This window comes from Mytilus californianus, unplaced genomic scaffold (assembly GCF_021869535.1).
Source record: "Mytilus californianus isolate M0D057914Y unplaced genomic scaffold, xbMytCali1.0.p SCAF_20, whole genome shotgun sequence".
Taxonomy (NCBI): Eukaryota; Metazoa; Mollusca; class Bivalvia; order Mytilida; family Mytilidae; genus Mytilus; species Mytilus californianus.
Window position 1 is genome coordinate 6,692,938 of NW_026262669.1, and position 8,160 is coordinate 6,701,097.

An 8,160-nucleotide genomic window follows, 5' to 3' on the forward strand; every position below is an offset into this window, starting at 1 on the left:
CCTTACAGAATATCCATTTCACAGATGACAACGGATATGTTCCAATTGTCGTGACTACGATCCCGTCTCCTCCTTTTTCCCGAATGTGACCTACCAAATACGACTTATCACCCGGTTTGTACTAACATGATCAACACGACAGGTGCCACATATGGAACAGGATCTGCTTACCTTTCCGGAGCACCTGAGATCACCCCAAGGTTTTGATGGGGTTAGTGTTGCTCAGTCTTTTGTTTTCTATGCTGTACTAAGTGTACTATTGCTTGTTTTTCTTTTTTTAGCAATGGCATTGTCAGTTTGTTTTCTACTAATAAGTTTGAATGTCCTTTTGGTATCCTTCGACTCTCTTTTAAAACAGAAACTGCAGGAATCGAATTAACTACGGAGACACACCAGGTATGCCTACAGAGTAAGCGTTTACTTTGTCCATGCATCAGCTGCCATGCAAATACAGTGAGTAAAAATGTCATAGTTAGGAATTTGATATAATTGCAAAATTTACAGATCGGACGACTTTGTTGGTGCTTAAAGATCATAGAACATGTTGCTAGTGAGTCGATACACATACACAGCGTAAGTGAAGTCCGTAAAGTGTAAACGTACATGCAAGTAATATATAAATTGAGATAAACAATAAACGATGTAGCCGACAAAAATGTTGTGACAAATGTAAAGCTGGCACGATGGTCTTAAATGTTAGAATGAAAGCAAACATTTGTATCAAAATCAAGGACATGATCAAGATATGAATCAGACCTTCTTACTCTCAAGTGTACAGGGATATATGAAAAATAGGAGTTATTGAGTGACAGAGCATGGTCAATATATATTGAACTACTTACGACATACGTTTTCGTTTAGTATCGCGTAACATGTTCAAATACTTAGGAGTTGGAGTATTATTGGTGTTCACCAGCATAATACATGTTTAAGAACTGTGTTTTTTTTTCTTAAATCTTTCAGTCAATTTAACACTGCATAGTCCTTCCGTTATTTGATAAACAGAGTCTTCAGAACAGGTTCCCTTGACTATAATGTTGGGTTAATTTTGACCGAAGGTATATAGACCCATAATAAGTTGAACATAGATATATTTTGTATTCTTTTTATGTCTTTGTTACACAACATGAAAAGTCTGAGGTGAAATAACGGATTTTTTCCCCATGACAACCTTGTCAAAGTTGTTAAGAATGTACTGTTCAAATATTAGATTTGCACATTTATGTTTTGTTTTTACTGAGTACAAAGTAAACTAATTATCATTCAAATGATTGCCTTGAAGGTTAAAAGTAGGAAGGTGTCTTTGTGGCCGAGTGGTTTAGATAGCTCATTAACAGCGATCACTAGCCTGTCCCAACTGTATTTGTTAGCCGGAAGTTCGATTCGACACGCGAGTTCGACTCTTAGTTGACTATGGTTGTCATTTTCCATTGTTCTCTCCTGGTACTGTAGTTTTACCGTGGCTTAGCCAAGAGTGATTGCATGGTATTTAACACAGGTCATATTTTAAACAATCAGAAGTTGAACCAGCAATACTTTGATGCATAACGCACTGACTTCTTGTATCAACATTTGAACAAATCTGGCTTAACTTAAATCATTTATATCATTTCAAGCATGTATCAACAATTCAACAACACTTACCGTTCTCTTGATGATATTTTTCGTTAAATAATCAAGACGTTTCCAAATATACTGCCAAAATTTACCCAAAGGAACTTTCTTTAAGTAAATCAAATACAAACGGTAATACCTGTCCTTTCCTAGATATAGATATTTCAGTTTTACACGGGAAACTCTACACTTAAAATTTACGACAAAAGGGACGATTTTTCGTTCCCAATTGTTAATTTTCCTTTTTTTGCATGGTGATGTTCCTTTGGCACCATCTTACGGTTTGTATATATCACAATCTCGCTATGCCCGTGTTTGTTGTAACGTTTTGGATGTTAATGAACGTAATCCACTAGTGAATTATTAAGTCCGGGATTTTGTTACCATAAATTACTTAAAACTTTTACTAAATTCTTCCATAGATATAAATATATGGTTTTGAAGTTAGGTTGTACCTGTAGAAAACTATTTCAAAAGGGATAGCACATCCTTATTTTTACGGAGATGTTGTTTACCAAGCCCGGACATTTAGAAATAATCCGGGTAAACTAATCTATCCTTTAAATAAACTTTTCCCCATTTCCATTCTCAATTTTATTATTCTAAAAGGTTACCAATTCACCACTGTAATTAGATCTTTGAGTATTATGGCTCTGCAATCTGTCGAAACCTGTATCTTGGCATTGCACAAAGTCATGTTTTTCTTTGACTGTTTATGACGTCTTTACACTAAATCCAATGGATGTTTGATGGGTACTGATTGATTATTAAGTCTTAGATGTATGATTTTTTTTTATTTGTTGTAATTCGCTTTGAATGTCGGTAACTGCGAGTACTGATGTGTAATTTTGTTGTTGGGATATACAAGTCCCGTCCACGTCCACTCTGTGTTTTTTTAAATGAATTTCTATTTGTATCCATCTGATGAGTTAAGCCTTTTTCAACTGATTTTTATATTTTGTTCTTATGTTGTACTGTTACACCACTGTCCCAGGTTAGAGGGAGGGTTGGGCGCCCGCTAACATGTTTATCCCCGCCACATTCTCTATGTGCCTGTCCCAAGTTATTGAGTGGTTGTCGGTTGTTGTTGTGTTACGTATTTGTTTTTTTCGTTTTTTTTTTTTTTTACTTAAATTAGGCCGTAAGTTTTCCTCGTTTGGATTGTTTTACATTTGTCATTTCGAGGACTTTTGATAGGTGACTATGCGGTATGGGCTTTGCTTATTGTTGACGGCCGTACGGTGACCTATAGTTGTTAATTTCTGTGTCACTTGGTCTCTTGTTGAGAGTTGTCTCATTGGCAATCATACCACATCTTCTTTTTTATATGTATACCTACTTTCGAATATTCAATTGTATCTATAAGCAGAACAAATACAAATTCTCTTATCAAATATGCCTCCTTTTCATTCAATATGCAATTGTGGATAAAAACAGAAAAAAAATATGTTGAAGTCTGTGTATTTTCTTTTAGTTCTATAATTAAGTATATTTCAAAAGAAAAAATACAAAATTGTTAATCCTGTATACATCCTTTCAGTTCTATTATTGAATATATTCAAACAGAACAAATAAAAATCCGTTAAGCCCGTATACCTCCTTTCAATTTTATTGTTGTATATATCAACAGAACAAAAACAGTAGTAACTTGTCCCATTCATACTTAGTATAATCATATAAACACTTAGGTTTCAAATATCAATTTAATTGAACTTTAAACTAAAATCACTGATTATAACTTACTAGGTGAATCATTGGTAATTTGATTGTGAACTTAAATGCATGCTATTTTGAAGTCGTAAGTTTTAGTACTGTAAGAATAAAATCTGGATAAATTACATGGATTTCGTGTATTTATCAGCATGAATAGTCGAATTAATGAAAGATAAGCTAGATTGTTTGTTAAATCGTAAATCAACTTAAACAAATACGCAAGTAAAATTTTTCGAACCACTCTGTACGGTAAAACTTACATCAAGATGTAAATACATACTGCGTTTCTTAAATAGTCAGTTCAATTAAAACATTCTAAAAAAAGTATAATAAAAAATTCAAGATAAATTCAAGAAGGGGGCAGTCCATAAAAGCTGACATTAATAAACCACGTTATCAACCAACGGAACGCGTGAAAAACAAGTGTCATATTCCTGATCAATTTAAACCATAAGAAAATCCTAAAAAAAATCTTACTTTAACGACGAAGATTTATTTTTTAAGGTGGATCCCTACAGATATAGCAATTTTTTTTTCACCATTGAATTGTTCTTAAAATTTGCATACATATACTATGCAATGGCATCTATAAAAATTTGAGTTAAAAATAGTATGTCACTAGACTCGTTTCCATGGTAACGGTCACCAAAGTTGGTACATCACGTGTATGCATAAATACATACCTGATGTAGAAACTCTGAATTTTCTTCAAGCCTTTGAAAGTATTTTGAAAGGTTTGTTCTTCATTTATTACAAAATGAACATTACAAATGGAAATAAAACAAAAACAATGGCAGTGTTATTCATATTTATTAATTTCGCCTCAAATTTCATCAACACTGCTTGCACACAAAAAACACAGATTTTGTTAAAAATTTCTATTTTTCTTAAATTTCCAAAAAAAATGGTCCAATGAATATTTTTTTTAAATTTGACATAAGATGGTCAAAACAATGAGCTTTGAAAAAACAAAAAAACAAATATGGGTCACCAGACTATTTTTTGACCTAAAAACGTTTTTGTGACGCCTAACGACACAGTGATCAACAGCAGTTCTTTGCATATCTTTCAAAATTGTGTGCACAAAGTGTGCCACATGTTGTCATATCCTTTGTTAAACTTACACAGAATAATACAGTTTCACAAGACAATCAAATGAAAGCAATTTTTGTTTCTACGAACAATGGTTACCATGGCAACAGGACAAGAAATTGAAAAATTCAAGTTTTTGCATTGTTCTGATGTGCAAGAGTAACTACATAACAGACTTACAGAGATCAAATACCATGATTTCAGAGCTATAACACATGACTTCTATGTAAATGTAAACACATATTATGATAATGCAGCTTATATAAGCATTACTGTGGTCTAAATTAGCAAAGCAAATTACTCAGCAGTTAGCGAAAATCACCATATATTTTTATCTTTCAATTATCGATTCATAGATACCAGTCATGCAAGTAAATGGATTAAAAAAATGTCAAGACTTTGTCACCCTGTCCTCAATTAATGATTTAAGTTTAATGAAGCATAATAATAATACATTATATATTTTCAGTTGTCAAAGTAACATAAGCAAAAAATGATGAAATTATAACTTTTTCAAAGGTTTTTTCAACTTTCTTTAATTTTAATGCCTCAACAATTAAGCAAAAATATAGACTGTTATATTTAAAAATATGTATATAGTTTACTACTCTGATTCAGTCAAATACTGATTGATAGTCATAGCATAATTAGAGTTCATTTTGTTCCCTGTCAAAATTGTCAGTCCTTCAATCCATATTGAATAGTACAGGTTGCTCCCATTCATATATATCATATTACTATTAGTGCATTACGAAAAGAAAATACCAGTAATGTTGCTCCCTTCATTTGAAATGTCACATCTTGGCATATTACATCTCTGGAATAGGTTTGATCCACTGACAGCTGCAACCTAAGTAATGTCACTATTTCTTAAAAGACGTCTTGTTTGAAAATCAAATTTTACACATTGATCTATATATATATATATATTATAAAGAATATGAGAAGGAATTTGCTGAATGTCATAAGCACTAAAGCATTGTAGTTTCCTTCAGTTTCTATTTCATATGTCATGTATGTTGTTCCTTCTTTAACATTTGAACTACATGGGGCCGTCTTTCTACTCTTTTTATTTCAATTCTTCTCTTTTCAATTCTGTGTTTTTTGTTATCTCTTTGCCTCTCCAATTTCGAATTCATACTTTCCCAAACTTTCAGAGAAAATTTGCCGGGGGAACGTTCTGATGCTGCATTTACCTGAAAGTTTAATTTATTTATTTGTAAGGAAAATGTGTAATATATATTATTATAGTGCAAAATTAATACAATCATGTATTAAAACATCAATTTAAAAAGATTATATACGTGACTAACAAAGGTACACATTAAGCGTTTAATACCATAATGTGATATATGGCCAGGTTTCTGAAGTGATTGCAATAATTAGGGCACCTGATGGGTATGCAATTTTATATTGTTTCTGCATATGATGTACATCCTTTTTAGTGTTTTTTTTTTAATGTTCAATGGCAATTTGGAATGAAATATAAGTGACAATATAGGGAACATTATAGTGTCCAATACAAATGCAAATTCAAGGTATATATTTAATAGCTGTGACCTTGACCGTTTACCTTAAATCAATACAGTTGAACTGTTCTTTTTGGTATACATTTACATATACAGCATGTGACCAAGTTTGTGATAAACATAAGTAATCTACATCACATAGTTAGCTTCATTGTGGCACATAGGAACCAGTGGCAGTCTTTATAATATACCTTATTTATACCCTTTATTAGATAATAAAATAAAGTACAAATCAATAGTGTAAAATGCGGATCACTGTGACCTTCTTTTGCCTGGAAGCTGAGGTACTGACTGAGACTCTGGGAGTCATCTGTGTATATAAGTTTGCATGATCTGACACCTTTAAATATGGTTGCTGAGATATGAAATTGGATGTTTAACATAACCAAAGTCAGTGAAGTGGCAAATGTATGTCATCTTTGTACAAGTTTACATGATCGTACAATTTATAGTTGATGAGATATGAACTTGTGCATTTCAACTTGAGACAAACTAAAATCTACTAAATCTATTGTCCAAAAAGAAATGTTTATGCCACCAAAATACCATTATCAGATTAAAAAGTATCAAATGAAACCTCAATTTTTTTTTTATTGGTAACTACATGTAATTATCCTAAAATGTATGTATTTACCATTGACAGCCATTTACATCCTTCATTTTTCTGTAAAACTGCTGCTAATAACCTGCTGTTCTTTTAAGGATGATGATCCACCATAAGACCTACAATTGATAAGAAATATAATAAAAACCATATTGAGAGTAAATTTATATAATTATAGGATTCATAATGAGTGAGACTTTTATATTACTTGTTATCAACTTCGGTTGTTCAATAACAAAATAATAAAAACAATGATAAACGAGCCATTTAAAAAAAAAATATATTAACTATAAATTCACTCACAAACTGAAAAAAAATCATATTCCATATAATAACATGAGCATTGCAAAGTATGGCATCCCATCACCATAGAAGACTGTTGCTTCTAAAGATTTCACAAGGGTGTTTAGAATCTACAAGGTCCACTTTGACCTTGACATGTGGGCATTTCTTTTCTATTAATAAAGTTAAAGCCTTAATTCTTTAAATTTACCTGTATTACTTTCATAGTTCCAACCAGTACCAAACATTTGCTATTCAGCAACAAAACTGGCTTCAACCTAATGACAAAAAGTAGTACAATATATATTAATGAAAGTACATGCAGTGTTCAAATACTATAGCTAAAACATATTACATTTAACATTAACTGGAAACTAAGGCTGTCAACAATGAAATTTGTAATAATAATGTATAAAGGCTTTCAAAACCAAATCGGGTTTATTAAATTTGTTGAAATTATCCATAAATATAGATTTCATTTAATAAATACCAATGTAACTAATTCTAGTTCAATATTTTTGTTGAAACAAATTCTGTCATGATCTATACATCAAAGTCTTCACGTATATATAACACTGCTTTACCAAAAAATTAATTTAAAATATTGACCCTAAACTTGAAATTATTACCAAGATCTGTTAATTCATTTTTATGACTGCTAGGGCACATATGAATATAATAATGGTCCTCATTATACTTTATATCTATTTTGGTAAATTATCAAAAAAATACTTTGAAATTATTTAACTAAAGATTTAATTACCTTCCAATTACTCATTATATTAACCATGTTTAACACTGTTTCTTCTCCTGATTTACTTTACAGGATTCTTTTGCAACTGCAAATATTTTCTTTCCGGTTTCATTCTCCTTTTTCTTTATGGTGGATGAATTCACAGAAAGTACATTCAATCCATTAAGAAAATTGTTAAAATGTGTGGCAATAATTCCTGAATGTATCATTCCTGAAAAATATGATATGAAATGTCAGTCTGGGCATTGGTTAATTAGATTAACTATTTAGACTTTTGAGTTTATAATTTTATTTGGAATATACAATTGTTTTTTTTTTAATTTATATTTATATAATATGATTGTAAATTCATATTTTCCTTTATTCTTATAGATCACAGACTCATATAAATTTCTGATAATGTGGAGTGAGGGTGGGTGTGGATTGCATGCCCCTTCCTCATTTTCTTTTTTCCCTTCATTCATTATCCTGCATTCTACACATCATTATATCTGTGTTTTTAAATGACTAAATTTATAAGGTATCAGACCACTTGGTCTATGATCACATGCAAAAGATGATTAATATGAACA

The 8,160-nt window shown here is 31.2% G+C and overlaps 1 long non-coding RNA gene across 1 annotated transcript; it reads right to left on the reverse strand.

Annotated features, from left to right (window-relative positions):
* Positions 1 to 6,602: 6,602 nt before the first annotated feature.
* On the reverse strand, positions 6,603 to 7,794 carry LOC127731640 (uncharacterized). Its single transcript, XR_007995656.1, has 3 exons — positions 7,598 to 7,794; positions 7,046 to 7,112; positions 6,603 to 6,671 (listed from the first exon to the last, which is right to left on the reverse strand). It is a non-coding gene; the product is annotated as an uncharacterized LOC127731640 (long non-coding RNA).
* Positions 7,795 to 8,160: the final 366 nt, after the last annotated feature.